Here is a 17,738-nt window from a genome sequence, read left to right on the forward strand (position 1 = left end):
TCAGGTTTTTGAAGCTGGTAGCTAATAGATAAAGTATTATAGAATGTAATTTATCTTTCTCAGTCTTTCCTATGAAATTTCCATGTCAGTTTTTCCATGCTGCATGAGGGTCCTTCTCATTTTCTTCCTGGAGGGTTTGGAGGCGGGGGGAGCCTTGTTGCTTTACTATCCGTATCCTTCAAAATGCAGACTTAGATCTTGTAGTTATAGTCTACTCTGCAACAAGCAGCCTTGAAAGGACCATAAGGTCTGTTGCTGTTTGCTTTCCTTTGTATTCCTCTCACGACACATCACTCTCCTTCGTATACTTCCCCATCTTTTATCTCACGTCGTTGCTGGTCTTCTTTTTCACTACTACTTTCCCAGGGTATTTCATTTTTTTATTCTCGTTGCCTCTAGACGACTGTATCCAGCTTAAGGAAAAATGTCTTGCACTCAATAGATTAACGAATGCTGTATCTACAGTATGTTTTCCCGTTCGAAAAATCTGTGATGAGTAACAAACTACCGTGTGAGAAGTACGATTAACACAAAATCCAGCATGAAGAGGTAAGCAACACCAATCTCATGCACCCCTTTCCATAGTCACCCCCTACTGTGTTCATCATCTCTGTCTTGGTCCACCTCTTCTTATTCTAACCACCCCATTCATGCACCCTTCCTTGCACCCCAACTCAACTTTGCCCTTACACATTTACAGCACGCTACCCTGCCTCATATACACTTCTTGTCCGATTAGGTACTCCATTTTCTGTCTGCTTCTTCCTTCAATCACCCAAGACGATATTCTATGCTCGGTTGCTTTAGTACTGGCCTACTTGTTCTTCCATCCTCCCACATAACACTATCATCTTTAGGTATACTCGTACACTCCATTATTTCTGCGACAGGAATCCATATATTTACTGGGTCTGAACTTAAGAACCATCCAACATCTGCTTCCTCCATGAGAGAGAGAGAGAGAGAGAGAGAGAGAGAGAGAGAGAGAGAGAGAGAGAGAGAGAGACTGGTTACACTAACATATAGACAGATAGTGGGAAAAATACGTATATAGGTAAACAGACAGATACAGACTGATAGATATGTAGTTAGATAGGCAGAAAGGGAAAGAGCGGGAAAAGAGAATACTGAAATCTAATTGTATATACAGACAGACAGCGAGAAAACTGCGAACATTGCCAGTGAAATGTAGGAAGGTCACTACAAAAAGGCTCCAGCATTCAAAGAGGTGATTGTCCCCATCTCTCTTCACTAAAGTTGGTAAACTCCATGGATTTGTTTGCCACATTCCACGAAAGTCTGTGTGTGTGTGTGTGTGTGTGTGTGTGTGTGTAATTCACCGGGTCGGTCAGGATCACTTGATGGTCGTGATGGTCAGTTTTTACCCTCCCGGAAGGGAGCTGAGAGCTCATATAGTCCGATCTAAGGGCAAGGCTGTGACCATCACACACGCACACACCCGTCCCCTTGCTCAAGGGGGACAGTAACCACCCACTTCGTCAGTGAAACTTTTCGCAACCTGAGCGAGGCGCGAACTCCCGTCCACCAGTTGGCAAGCGAGAACGTTACCACTGCACCAGCGAGCGGTGTGTGTGTGTGTGTGTGTGTGTGTGTGTGTGTGTGTGTGTGTGTGTGTGTGTGTGTGTGTGTGTGTGTGTGTGTGTGTGTGTGTGGTGTCCACACGCACATAAAACCCTTCAAAGGGTTTAAATGCAAAAACAGAGGAAAGTGTTGGGGGTAGCTGCTCAAAAACAATTTATGTCAAGTCTGAACTGAGCTGGTGAAAAAATGAAGGAGTGTCACAACTCTGAAATGTGCATGGAGGAAAGAAAACAAGGTGAAGAAATAGGAAAGACACCGAGCAAATAAAATGGTTTCCATCAATGTGTTAAGACCATAAAAATAGGAAGAGGAGGGAAGAAACAAGGAAACATGAAGCAACTGCACAGACAAACAAAGAGGTGGAAATAGAAGAATAAAAGAATAGGGATGAAGCAAACACACACACACACACACACACACACACACACACACACACACACACACACACACACAGAAAAAGAATTAGACATTTAGACACGACAGGTAACTAGAGAAATCAGATATGCAGACAGACCAAGAGAAGAAAAAGTAAATGAGAAGATGTTAGGAATTGCATAGGCATAGCTGGACAGGCAAGTAGAGTCAGAAAGATAGATAGATAGAAAAATACATTGACAACCCTCTCAAGCCTTGTCTTCGATGTTATCACCCTTCACTTTCTCTTAATCCCTGCATGATATCTCCACTCTGAGAAAGACTGGCGTGTTCTCTCTCTCTCTCTCTCTCTCTCTCTGTTTGGCTACCTTATGCTATTAGGCATCGTTAATGAGTAACAACAAACAGGAAATAATAAGCAGTCCATTACTCGGAGAAGGTTGTGGTCGAGTGCTTAGAGAAACCCTGTGTTGTCCGAAACGGCATGGGTTTGATTCTCGGCTGGAGCGGTGAGCAGTGTGATCACTTATTTGAATCTCCTTATAACAACCTATATTGATCTCCATAAATCCCACTGATATTCCATCAAAATGAACCGGCTAATACCATTACATTTGTCCGGTATGAGACAGTCCTACAACATTCCATATGGTAGGTGTGGGTGTTAGCGCCGAAATGGTGACATGTGATGATGTGTGATTCAGGAGTGCTGTGCCTCAAGAAACGGACTATAATTTCTATTCCCAGTGCAGGACAGAGAAAAAAATCGCTTATTTGGGGCCGTTACTCAGTAGAGATCGAAATTATTTTATTGGGGTAAACGTAATTATGTCCTCTGTCATTTTATATGCATGACATCTGTCTGAATTCGCACTCTGTGGGAGGCAGCCACCATTAATAACACCTGTGGCTTCCTGGTAGCCTATTATTGTCTTTACTCAGGAACGACCCCTTCTTCCATGACACAAAATTCCCGCTTCATTTTCGATGGGCACTCTGTTCTATTTTTGTGTTCCTTCATTTGCTGTTTCTTAATCCTGCCCATCCCATATTGCGAAACAAGAGAAACGATTTTGTTCGTGATGATATGATAATAATAATGACGATAATGATGATGATAGTGACGACAGTCATGATCTATAATTATGATAATATTGATGATGATGGTGACGATGATGATTATATGACATGAAGATAACTGTAATTATGAAGATGATAATGACATGAAGATAATAGTGACTATGAATATGTATTTTTTATGCAAGGAAGAAGGAACCAAAGGCCAGGAGCCCGCAAACCGTTTCAACCAAGAAAAAAAAAATCAATACAAAAGAGAGCCAAATTCAAGACCCGTTAATTTCGAGATGCCTGGACACACTGTGTTTGAAAGACTGTAGATCATAGAAGTAGGAAATACAGACAGAGGGAGACAGTTCCAGACCTAACCTGTTGTATAAATGATGGACTGGGAGTAACGGTTAACTCTTGCATTAGAGTATTGGACAGAATAGGGATGAGAGTCTCTTGCTAGACGGGTGCAACGCGCCCGTCGTAGAGCTGGAGTAATGCAAACAGTTTAGAAGAGCAGTGACCATAGAAGTAGCGATGGAAAGGAGATAAAGATGCAACAGTGCGGCAAAGAGACAGAGATTCAAGGGAGTCATTAAGAGGAGCAGAGTTAATGAGATGAAAAGCCTTTGACTCCACTCTTTTGAGAAGAGCTGTATGTGGGGAGCTTCCCCATACATGAGAGTTGTACTCTACACAGGGGCAAATAAAATTCGTGTATAAAGTCAACAACTGTGCAGGGGTAAAGAAGATACGGGGTCGGCTTTGCACATCTACTCACTTAGAAGCAGATTTTACAAGAGATGTAATATGATCTTTCCAAGATAGGTCAAGAGAGAATGAAACCCCACGTATGTTTAAGGACGATGCAGGATTGAGCTGGATATTATTAAACATTAGTGAGTACTCCTGGGAAAGCGTTTGACGGGCTGATAGGTGTAAGAACTGAGTCTTTGATACATTAAAAACAACAAGATCATATTTACCCCAGTCAGAGGTACGAGCCAAGTAAGACAGAAGGTGTGCCATGGCCTCATCCCTTTTTATGTAGAAGTAACTGCTGAGATGGACGTTGAGGGAAGCGAATGGAAAGGTGAAGGGTGGAATCATCAGCGTATGAGTGCATAGGGTTAGATGTACGGTTTAGAAGGTCACTGATAAATAAAAGGAAGAGAGTCCTAAGGAACACCATTGTTGATAGATCTAGAAGAACGGTGGCCGTCTACAACAGCAACTACAGAACGACCAGAAAAGAAGCTACAGATGAAGGCACACATAGAAGGCTAGAAACCGTAAATGGGTAGTTGGAATTTATAGATTTACAGTATGCCAGAGTCGATCGAATGCTTTTGAGATGTCAAGTGCAATGGCAAAGCTTTCGCCAAAGTCCCGAAAGGAGGATGATCAGGAGTCTGAAAGGTAGGTGAGAAGATAGCCAGTGGAGCATCCCTGACGGAACCCATACTGACGATCAGAAAGAAGATTGTAATGGGAGAGATGCTTTAAAAATTGTTGTTAAGAATAGACTCAAAAACTTTTCAGGCACAGGATGTTAAAGCAATTGGACGATAGTTACAGGGTTGGGAATGGTCACCCTTCTTTGGGACTGGCTGAATAAGAGTAAACTTCCAGCAAGAAGGAAAGGTACAAGTTGATAGACAAAGGCAAAAGAGTTTGCCTAGGCAGGGTGTAAGTACTGAAGCACAATCCTTGAGGACAACAGGGGGGACCCCATCAGGTCCATATGCCATCTTAGTATTGAAGCCAGTGATGGCAGAAAATACATCAGCTGAAGAAATTTTAATGTCAGCCATAAGGAAGTCAGAAGGGAGGAAGTTATGAAAGAACAGCACCAGATTCGTCTAAGGTGGAATTGGAGGAGAAAGTCTGAGTGAAGAGACCTGCTTTATCACCAGAAGAAATAGCTACAGAGCCATCAGAATAGAAAAAAAGAGAAAAGGATGATGAGGGAAAGTTGTTAGAATGGTTTTTGGTAAGGTGCTAGGAGTGGGAAGAATTCGAGTTGGAGAGTTGAGAGCATTTAGTAGGGATGTAATTATTTTTTGCAGTGCGAAGAACAGACTTAGCACGATTCCGGGAAGAAACATAAAAAAAATGTGATACAGAGGTGGGTTGGCTCTGGTACCTTTTATAGGCCTTCTCCTAGTTGTGGACAGCTTTAGAACAAGCATGATTAAACCAAGGCTTTTTTGCATTAGTCAAAGGATATGAAAAAGGAATGTATACTTCCATGCCCGAGAGAATAACCTCCGTAAGGCACACTCAGATGGCTCCCCGCCATGGAAGCAATATTCATTCCATGGAAAATCAAACAAGTACTGCCTAAGGGCTTCCCAATCCGCAGCCCCAAAGTGCCACAACAGTCGTTTCTTTGGAGGGTCCACAAGCTGTACTGGAGCGATAAGACAGGTTAAGGTGATAAGGTTGTGATCGGAGGAGCCCAGCAGAGAGGAAAGATTAACAGCGTCAGCGGAAAGATTAGTTGTAAGGAAAAGGTTAAGTATGTTGGAACTCTCTCCAAGGCAGTCAGGGATACGGGTAGGGTTCTGTACGAGCTGCTTTAGGTCATTAAGGATAGAAAAGATGTAGGATTGTTCACCAGGTGAATCAGTGAAAGGAGAGGAGAGCCAAAGGTTGTGGTGAACACTGAAATCTCCTAGAATGGATATTTCATAGAAAGGGGAAACGGATAGGATGTGTTCCATCGTAGAAGTAAGATAGTGAAAGAATTTTTGATAGTCAGTAGAACTAGGGGATAAGTAAACAGCACAGATATGTTTAGTCAGAGAATGACAGGAAAGCCGAAGCCAGAGAGTAGAGAATTCAGAAGAATCCAGTTCAGGAACACGACAGCAAGATAAGTCGTTGCGTACATATACTCGTACACAACAGCCACCTCTGGCTTTCAAATAAGTATATAGTAAGTAGGAGGATACAGAAAAGGGTTTGCTATCAGTTGCCTCAGACAGCTGAGTCTCAGTTAAAAAATAGGAGGTGAGGTTTAGAGGAGGAGAGGTGGTGCTCAACAGAGCGAAAGTTAGAGGAAAGGCCGCGAATGTTGCAGAAATGAAGAAGTGCGTCAGACAGTGGTTTCGGGCAGCTAGTTGATTGGTCACCAGGAGAGGGGCGGATGGTGGGGGCATTTATGGTCCCCCACTCTGGGACTCCGAGGTTTGGTTATTAGACGCCATATGTTTTAAAAATTTTTGAAAGGAAGTCTAGTGTGCATGTTGTTTGGTGTTTACTGTTAGAGAAACATGTATTGGAGAGCATGCTGGCCTACTCTCCGTGTTACTGAAACACTTAAAAAGTTCAGCAAAGGGGGATGGTCAGGAACTTGTCCCGAGGGCTGATGAAACGGAAGCTCCAGTTCTTCCTGTCATCGGCTTTCCATCCACCTTAGGAGTGCTGCCCTCATCGACTGGTGCTACAGTATACTGCTATCAAAAACAAACTTTGTCCGACTCGAGAACTGAACTCGAGTTCTTCCAATGACCAGCTGCAGAACCTATGCACGATCATGATAATGAGTGACAATACCAGCAATGATAATGATGACAAAGCTGTGACGATAGTAGTAACAATGGCAACAGTGATGATAAATAGTGACGACTATAAATGTAAGTGATGAAGTCAGTAACGACTGTAGTAATGACGAAGATGATGATGAAGAAAGTAACAATGATGACTATGATTATGATGAAGATGATGATGATGAATGTAACAATAATGATGATAATGGTGATAATGATAATGATGATGATTATTATGAAAGTAACAATAATATTAATGATGATGATTATGATATTAGTACTAAGAATCATGATGATGATTGTAATGACAATGACAGTAACAACTGGAACAATGCTCATGATGATGATGATGATGATGATGATAATAATAATAATAATAATAATAATAATAACAATAATAATAATAATAACAATAATAATAATAATAATAATAATAATATAATTGTAATAATAATAATAATAATAATAATAATAATAATATTAATGAAAATAATAATAATAATAATAATAATAATAATAATAATAGTAGTAGTAGTAATAATAGTAATAATAATAGTAATAAAATAATAATAATAATAACAATAATAATAATAATAATAATAATTATTATTATAATTAATAATTATAATAACAATAATAATAATAATAATAATAATAATAAATAATATAATAATATTATTATTAATAATAATAATAAAATAATAAAAATAATAATAATAATAATAATATTAATAATAATAAAAAATAATATAATAATAATATTAATGATAATAATAATAAAATAATTTAAATAATAATAATAATAATAATAATAATGATGATAATAATAATAACGATGATGATAATGCTGCTGGTGTTTGTGCAAAAGATTTCCAGTAACATCTGTGAGTCCCATTATACTTGTAACTTATGATAACATGCTTGGTATAGACACTGAACAACATCCTACCACAGCTATTCTTCTGATTTACAGGTCTTGGTTGTCTGCTACCACACCACCAAACCATTTTATATATATATATATATATATATATATATATATATATATATATATATATATATATATATATATATATATATATATTTTAATAACAGAACGGAGGAAGGAAAAACAAATGAGTAAAAGAAGATAATCCATACACCAGATTACTGGTGTCCTCTGTTCATAAAATATCTGTAACAGTTAAACTTGAACAGGTGTGGGTTGAAATTTGGAGGGAAACAACTCTGGGGAAGCGAGTTCCAGAGAGATGCAGTTCGGGGAATGAAAGAATTCTGATAGGCAGAAGTTCTGCAATATGGCTGAGTGACATTCCAGTCATGAGCGCTGCCAGAGTGCCCGTGTAGCACGAGGGAAGGCATGGAGAGGTGGCACCATGGACGCAACTTCGTCTGAGCATTTGCCAAAAAATATCTGTAAAATAATGCAAGGGAGGCAACATTCCTTCTTACTTGCAGGGGAGGTAGTTTATATGTAATGGCATGGTTGTTAATGATTCTAACAGCTTTGTTCTGAATTTTGTCTAGTTGTCTTAATACAACCTCTCCACAACCATTCCACAAGGGTGAGCAATATTCAAGCTGAGAGCGCACATGACTGTTATAAATTACAGCTAACTGCTCATCGGCGAAGAAGTTACGGACTCTGTACAATAATCCAAGTTTCTTTGAGGCGGTTTTAGCAAGTGATCTGACATGAGAGGTCCAGCTGAGGGCATTGTTAAGTGAGACGCCGAGAGTTTCAATACTTTTGGAGATGGGAATATTAGTAGCACTGAAGGTAATGTACGAATCTGGCAATATCTGTCTATTAGTAAACTGTATATATTTAGTTTTACTAGCATTAAAAGAGACATGGTTGTTTTGTCCCCATTCACTGATTGTAGATAGATCTTGATTTATGGAGATGGCTGTACTGAGTTGAGAGGTAGAGATAATAGACTTTGTAAATGGATGTCTGAGTGTGAATGAACTATGTAGTGTTGAGTCATCTGCATATGAGTGAATGGGATTGTGGGTGACAGATAAGAGATCATTAATATGAACCAGAAATAGGGTTGGCGCCAGAACTGATCCCTGCGGCACGCCAGCGTTAACTGAGTGGAAATTGGAATATACATCATCTACTTTTACTCTTAATTTCCTGTCACTAAGATATGAAGAAATCAAAGGAACATAAGACGTTAGTCCATAGCAAGGGAGTTTGGACAGCAGGGAACGGTGCAATACTCTGTCGAAAGCTTTAGGGATATCAAGAGCTACTCCATGAGTTTCTCCAAAAAGATCAATTGATTGATGGATGATGTGAGTTAAGAAATTGAGTGTCAATGGTGGATCTTTTGTGGCAAAAACCATATTGTCTATCACTAATCAAATTATATATCTATCTATCTATCTATCTACTATATCTATCTACCTATCTATCTATCTATTTACATATATATACATATATATATATATATATATATATATATATATATATATATATATATATATATATATATATATATATACGAGTAGATATCATCATCATCATCATCATCATCATCATCATCAGCCGTTGAAGTCCACTACAGGACCGGCCTATCCCTACCGACCCAGAGACGATACAGCCATGTATCTCTATCCAGTGGCTTAGGGTGTCTGGGAGAGACTACGTAGGGTGAGAAGTGCATGTGAGTGTGATTGTAGTGTTGTAGTGGCTTTGGATGTTTGTGTAGTCTGTGAACCAATTGTAATCGGTCCGCCTTAATCTGACTGGATGCAAGCATACTAGTATGTGTGTGTGTGTGTGTGTGTGTGTGTGTGTGTGTGTGTGTGTGTGTGTGTGTGTGTGTGTGTGTGTGTGTGTGTGTGTGTGTGTGTACTAGCAGGGGTATTGCATTGTAGGGTCAAAAATGCGAACACTAATCCAATTTCTTTTAGTTCAGTCTTTCTTTCTACTCCAGAAAGGCCATATACATCTTATGCTTTTCAAAAGGGATTATAAGAGGTCCAGGAACATTCTATTTCAGCTTTCGGAGACTAACTCACGGTATTTGTGCGCACTTGTTTACTATTACCCATGACCTCAAATGACCTCCGACTGGTGACTTCATATGACCTCGGAGGTCAACATCACACAGCCTATGTCCGAACTGGAAGTCATGTGAGTCTCCGTGTCAAAAATTGGGCTGCTAGGTCCAGTCGTTTGAGCATGTATTACCAGCGACCTCAAATAACCTCTGACCAGTGACCCCAAATGACCTCGGAGGTCAACCTCACATAGCCTATGTCTGAACTGGAGGTAAAGTGAGTCTCCATGCCAAAAATTGGGATGCAGGGGTACCCGGCGTTGCCCGGGCCAAAAAAAGGTGAACACTTCACCGGTGACCTCAGATGACCCAGATCTGAATTTTGACTTGCCTAGGACCATCCTTGGTTTACCCTGATTCAGAATATATATGGGTCTGGGGTTCTCTGGCCCTTGGTTTGGGCATGAGTGAAGGACAAACAAACAACGCAGCTTTATATATATATATATATATATATATATATATATATATATATATATATATATATATATATATATTTTATACGAGGAAGAAGGAACCAAAGGCCATGAGCCCGCAGCAACAGTTCCCTCCAAGAGAAAAACAAAATACAATATAGAGCCAAATTCAAGATCCGATCATTTTGAGATGCCTGGACACACTGCGTTTGAAAGACTGGAGATCATAGGCAGCAGGAAATACAGACAGAGGGAGACAGTTCCAGAGCTGACCTGTTGCATAAATGAAAGACTGGGAGTAACGGTTAACTCTTGCATTAGAGAGTTGGACAGAAAAGGGATGAGAGTTTGCTGCCAGACGGGTGCTACTCGCCCGTCGTAGAGGTGGAGGAATGCAAGCAGACAGTTCAGAGGAGCAGTGACCATTAAAGTAGCGATAGAAAAGAGATAAAGATGCAACAGTGCGGCGAAGAGACAGAGGTTGAAGGGAGTCAGTAAGAGGAGGAGAGTTAATGAGACGAAAAGCCTTTGACTCCACCCTATTGAGAAGAGCTGTATGTGGGGAGCCTCCCCACACATGAGAGTTGTACTCCACACAGGGGCGGATAAAACCCCTGTATAGAGTCAACAATTGTGCAGGGGTAAAGAAAGAGCGGAGTCGGCTGAGCACACCCAATCTCTTGGAAGCAGATTTTACAAGAGATGTAATATGATCTTTCCAAGATAAGTTCCGAGTATGTGAAACCCCAAGCATGTTCAAGGATGATGCAGGATTAAGCTGAATATTATTAAACATTAGTGGGTATACCTGTGGAAGATTTTGTCGGGTTGATAGGTGTAAGAACTGAGTCTTAGATGCATTAAAAACAACCATACTATTTATACCCCAGTCAGAGATACGAGCCAAATCAGACATTAGGTGTGCCATAGCCTCATCCCTTGTTTGTTGAAGTAACTGTTGAGATGGGCGTTGCGGGAACCGAATGGAAAGGTGAAGGGTGGAGTCATCAGCGTATGAGTGGATAGGGTTAGATGTACAGCTTAGAAGATCATTGATGAATAAAAGGAAGAGAGTTGGTGATAGGACAGAGCCCTCAGGAACACCACTGTTGATAGATCTAGGAGAAGAACGATGGCCGTCTACAACAGCGGCTATAGAACGACCAGAAAGGAAGCTAGCGATGAAGGCACAGATAGAAGGATAGAAACCATAGGAGGGCAGTTTGGAAATTAAAGATTTATGCCAGACTCGATTGAAAGCCTTTGAGATGTCAAGTGCAATGGCAAAGCTTTCGCCAAAGTCCCGAAAGGAGGATGACCAGGAGTCTGAAAGGTAGGTGAGATGATCGCCAGTGGAGCGTCCCTGACGGAACAAATACTGACGATCGGAAAGAAGGTTGTGATAGGAAAGATGCCTTAAAATTTTTCTATTAAGAATTGACTCGAAAACTTTTGATATACAGGACGTTAAAGCAATTGGACGATAGTTGGAGGGTTGGGAGTGGTCACCCTTCTTTGGGACTGGCTGAATGAGAGCAAACTTCCAGCAAGAAGGAAAGGTACAAGTTGACAGACAAAGGCGAAAGAGTTTGCCTAGGCAGGGTGTAAGCACAAAAGCACAGTTCTTGAGAACAACAGGAGGGACCCCATCAGGCCCATATGCCTTGTTAGTACTGAGGCCAGTGATGGCAGACAATACATCAACTGAAGAAATTTTAATGTCAGCCATGAGGAAGTCAGAGGGGGGAAGTGATGGAGGAACAGCACCGGAATCGTCTAAGGTGGAATTGGAGGAGAAAGTCTGTGCGAAGAGATCTGCTTTATCAGTAGAAGAAATAGCTACAGAACCATCAGAGTAGAAAAGAGGAGGGAAGGATGATGAGGTAAAGTTGTTAGAAAGATTTTTGGCAAGGTGCCAGAAGGAGCGGGAAGAATTCGAGTTGGAGAGTTGAGAGCATTTAGTATGGATGAAATTATTTTTAGTAGAGCGAAGAACAGACTTAGCACGATTCCGGGCAGAAATGTAAAGATGATGTGATTCAGGGATGGGTTGGCTCCGGTACCTTTTGTAGGCCCTCTCCTTGTTGCGGACAGCATTAGAACAAGCATGATTAAACCAAGGCTTTCTTGCGTTAGTCAAAGGATATGAGAAAGGAATGTATGCTTCCATGCCCGAGAGAATAACCTCCGCAATGCGCAAGGCACACTCAGATGGCTCACGGCCATGGAAGCAATAATCATTCCAGGGAAAATCAAAGAAGTACTGCCTGAGGGCCTCCCAGTCCGTGGCTCCAAAATGCCACAGACGACGTTTCCCTGGAGGGTCCACAGGCAGTACCGGAGTGATAGGACAGGTTAAGGTAATAAGGTTGTGATCGGAGGAGCCCAACGGAGAGAAAAGATTAACAGAGTAAGCAGAAGGATTAGTTGTGAGGAAGAGGTCAAGTATGTTGGAGCTCTCTCCAAGGCGGTCAGGGATACGGGTAGGGTGCTGTACAAGCTGCTCTAGGTCATTAAGGATAGAAAAGGTGTAGGCTTGTTCACCAGGTGGATCCGTGAAAGGAGAGGAGAGCCAAAGGTGGTCGTGAACATTGAAATCTCCAAGAATGGAGATTTCAGAGAAAGGAGAAATGGATAGAATGTGTTCCATCGTAGAAGTAAGATAGTCAAAGAATTTTGATATATATATATATATATATATATATATATATATATATACATAGATATGTTGGAGAGATACACATTACAAGCGTGTGTACAAATATATTTGTACGCTCCTGACTGGGAATCGAACTCTGGATCTCTTAGATAGAAGTCAGGCACTGATACCACTCGACCACTGCGTGATACAAGCTGTGACACCTGATTTTTTTTTTTTTTTTTTTTTTGACGAACTAGGCAAATCCATTATGGGAGGATTTACTTCAATCACAACACTCTAGGATCATTTCACAGCCCCACGCAACTCGGCAAGTGACAGAGCAGTTTTAATCTATCCCAGACACAACACGAACGTCTTTAGATGTTGGAGAGACACACATTACACGCGTGTGTACAAATATATTCGTACGCTTCTGATAGGGAATCGAACCGTGGACCTCTCAGATAGAAGTCAGGCACTGATACCACTCGACAAAGTGCCTGACTTCTATCTAAGAGGTCCAGGGTTCGATTCCCAGCCACGCGTGTACAAATATATATATATATATATATATATATATATATATATATATATATATATATATATATATATATATATATATATATCATCATCAACCGTTTGAGTGTCCACTGCAGGACTGGCCTATCCCTACCGAAGTGGGAACGGTACAGCCAATGTACTGTATCTCTACCAAGTGGCTTAGGCTGTCTAGTAGAGATTGTATGTAGGGTGAGAAGTGCTTGTATGTGTAATTGTTATGTTGGAGTGGCTTTGGATGTGTGTGTGGTCTGTGAACCAGGTGTAATCGGCCCGCGCAAGCCGACTGGGTGCAAACATACTATTTTTATAGTATGCGACACTGGTTCAACCACAGCACCCCTGATGTCCGCCAAAGTAGTACGTGGCCAGAAGAACGCTCCCAAAGTTTTATTACCCTGGCAGGGCGCGAACCCTCGCTCTTCAGTGTACGAAAACGCACACGTTACCACTGTACAACTGAGGCTCCATATAGATATATATATATATATATATATATATATATATATATATATATATATATATATATATATGCCCTATGAGAGATCCGTTGTAGTAAAGCAGTGAAGAACAATCCATATTAATTAATTCACAACAATTATTTCTCTTGGCATTTTACTTTTGCCTCCGTCAGATAATTTTAGACAGGTTAGGAGAGACCCAGCGTGGTGAAGGGACCAAGTATCTTTTATTTTTTAACTCAGAATATTTTTACCAGTATGCTTCTGAATTTATTCCTAAGTCATAAAAAGATTATACAAACTTCGCTATTCATTTTCTTTTACTTGAGGTCAATGATATTACAACAAAACACCTTGATGTATTCCAGCAGTTTATATTTCTCTCTTCATCGGTTCAACGTTCCGATAATTGAAAGGGCTTGGGTTTCACTTACGAAAAAAAAGGCAGTGTTCTTGCATGGCACATCATCATTATCATCCACCGTACGACAAAGGCCTTTCCCATATATTTCCAGTTTGATCGAATTGCTGTCAGACCTGTTATATCTACCTCCAGCAAATTTCAGAATCGAATCTCGCCATTGTGTTTTCTGCCTGTCTCTTTCTCTCACTCTATCTCTGGGATGCCTCTGCATTTTTCTGGTTGTCCATCTGTTGTACATTTTACGAGGACGTGACCTGACCACATTCATTTTTGCTTTTTGACTACATTGATTATACCCTCTGCTCTCTGCTGTTCCCGTGTCCAGGCAGCACTCTTTTTCTCTCTCAGTGTGAAAAGGCATTATCCTTTCCATTCCTCTCTGAGCACATCTCAGCATACGTTCCAAGGTTTTTGTTACACTCCATGTTTCTGACTCGTACGATGAATCATGAAGGACGCACTACTCATGACACATAAGAAGCTAAGTAACGATATCAAAGGGTTCTGTATTTATGCATATACAGTATCTTACAGGTATATACGACTCTACGTTAACACAGTATGTCAGGATGCTTGATGCGAGTTATATCAAAATTGGCATACAATCTACGTTGGTCTGGAAAGACGTGATTCGATATTGGTGTAGGGTGATCAAGGATGAAGATCAAACGCCAAGGTCAAAGTTCAAGGTGTGGCATTATCTCATGAATGATTGGTCAGATCTAGATCGGACCTGGCGCTTCTTTTGTGTGCTGAGGTGGGAAGAAGTGATCTGATTCTGGTGAAGGTCGATCTAAGGTCAAGGTCACGGGTGCCGCCTCGTTGTGCTCTCTAAGCACTTCTGGTCGAGTTAATATGGTGCTGAATTTTTTGTCTGTTTGGGTTTCTCTCAGATGTTGATCGTCTGGTGTTAGCCTAAATACCCAAATTAATTCACGGGAGGAACTGCTTACCTGAATAAAATTGTTTTGTGTCAGTTTAAATATCTAAATTCATTCGCAGAAACAACGGGGTTAATTGAGATAGTTTTCAGCTATTTGACCGCAAGGACTTGTCACTGCTAAGCAAAATTGTCTGGTGGTAGGCCCAGTCCAAAATATAAAAATTCTTCCAAAGTAGCTATGCGGTTAACATACACAGTTTGTTATGCTCTGAATGTTGAGTTATCTCACTGCTGAATAAAACCATCTGGCGTTTGACTAACTGAAACAACAAACAGTACAGTATGTGTGTCATCAACAGCTAAATGGTAAATAAAAAATAAAAATAAAATACTGGTCTTACTGTTTTTGCTTTAATTCCAGGTCAGGGTTTCCCCCTTGGTACATCATCATAACCGGTATGACCATGTTTTAGTCCCGCTGCAAACTAATCCCTTCACTACCACGGTCTCTCCAATACTGACAGTTGGAAGGACAAAGACGTGGCACTGTAGGGATTAATGGAGACTAAATCTAACCCGTTTACTACGAGGTGACTCTCTTGTTTTAAATGATATGAATATCATTAATTTGCCTCATTTCAACTTCGCATCTCTATGGCAAAATGATTCTCAAAAACTGAATATCTGCGAAGTTAAATAAAATTGCTTCTCGCCAGTCAGCTCCCCTCCAGTAGCCCAATGTCTTAAGTCTGTCATCAGGGCTGTTTCAAGCTGTCTCCTAAGTCACAGAGGCCTGCAGCTGAGGAACCCCACCTGGAGTACCCTGCTGTCCGAGGAGGAAGCCCTGCAGAGGTCATCCCGTCAGCAATCTACCACACACACACACACACACACACACACACACACACACACACACACACACACACACACACACACACACACACACACACACACACACACTATTTTTACCCGGCACTGTTACGGGACCTCCGAGTTTTACGTCTTCCCTTTTTTCTTTTTCAGAAACTACTTATTTATAATATGGAAGTAAAGTTTGAATGACGATGATTGATGACTGATGACTGAAGATGATTGTCTGATGGCTGATGATTGATGGATGATGGATAAAGACGACGACGTCGACGACGACGACGACGATGATGATCATCAGTTCAGCGAACAGGGATTGTATCATTTTTGGCATCTCGTCCTATACCATTGCGCTGTACTCAGTGACTCGCGCGGGTGCGTGCGTGCGTGCGTGCATGCGTACGTGTGTGTGTGTGTGTGTGTGTGTGTGTGTGTGTGTGTGTGTGTGTTTGCATGTTTGTTTTACACCAGCAGTGATATCATAAATCACAATTATCTCTTCCTCCTGACATCATCCCCATCCTACTTTCTGCCAGTATTTTCTCTCTTCCTTCGCGTTCCGCCATATTTGTCCCTCACTTCACCTTACACATGAGCAAATATTCCTAAAAGCACACTGTTGCTCTCCTCAATCTTCATCTCGCCTTATTCGTCCCAAACTTCACCTCACATAAGAGCGAATATGTTGCTATCGTCAATTGTGTTACTTAAATCATTCCAATATCGTCACACTCTGCACAATTAAGGTAAGATGTGTTATTTGCCAGTCGGATCCAAAAATAAATAGCCAAGGAAGAGGTGCTAGGGAGTCTTTTTAACCAACGAGAATACATGCCCTGGGCTGATATTGTGGTCGGTTAAGAAAGCTCTCTGATACCTTCTCCTTAGCGATTTATTTTTGGATATGGGGTTAATATCGTTTTGTCGGCTACTTATGCAGTGTATGGCGATACTGGAAGAATATTAAAAAAAATGCGGACAGTAAGTTGTAATAAACAGGTAATAGCTTACGAAAAGCTGTTAGGGAGCTTTATTTGTGCAGAGTATGGCGATACTGGAATTATTTATGCAACACAGAAGGGGACAGTAAGGTGTAATAAACAAATTAAATCGCTTTGTAAAATGTGTTAGGGAGCTTTATTTCTGAACGTATGGCGATACTATAAGGATTTATGTAACACAGAATAGAACGTGTAATAAAAAAAAAAATTGCTTAGAAAAAGGTGTTAGGGAGCTTTACCTGTGTAGAGCATGGCGATATTGGGAGAATTCGTGTAACACACAAGAGTACAGCAAGGTGAAATAAAAATAAATCTCTGAGCAAAAGATGATGGGTTGCTTTATTCATGTAGAGTATGGCGGTACTGGAAGGATTTATGTAACACAGAAGAGAACACTAAGGGGTAATAAACATATTAAATCGCTTAAGAAAAGGTGTTAGGGAGCTTTACTTGTGCAGAGTATGGCGATACTGTAGGAATTTATGTAACACAGAACAGGACAGTATGGTGTAATAATAACGCTTTGAAAAAGGTGTTAGGGTGCTTCCCCTACCTACGAGAATAACAGCCCAGGTGTATCAGGGTTAAAGTGAACCTCTTCACACCGATGCCCTATTCTCTGCTTCCTTCATCCGTCACCAGGCTATTTTATCCAGCTTAGGAGGCGTTTATCGAGGCAGGGAGAGACACACATGGATTTTACAGATTCCTTAGGTGCTGGAGACGGGCGCCTTCCCGTGGTGGCACTGATGTAACTGGGCGGATTCACTGCCTGGGTATACAAACGTCACTCAACCCCCTCCCTATCCCA

The sequence above is a fragment of the Coenobita brevimanus genome, chromosome 110, assembly GCF_032717465.1.
Source record: "Coenobita brevimanus isolate Jiangsu-jjx chromosome 110, ASM3271746v2, whole genome shotgun sequence".
Classification (NCBI taxonomy): domain Eukaryota; kingdom Metazoa; phylum Arthropoda; class Malacostraca; order Decapoda; family Coenobitidae; genus Coenobita; species Coenobita brevimanus.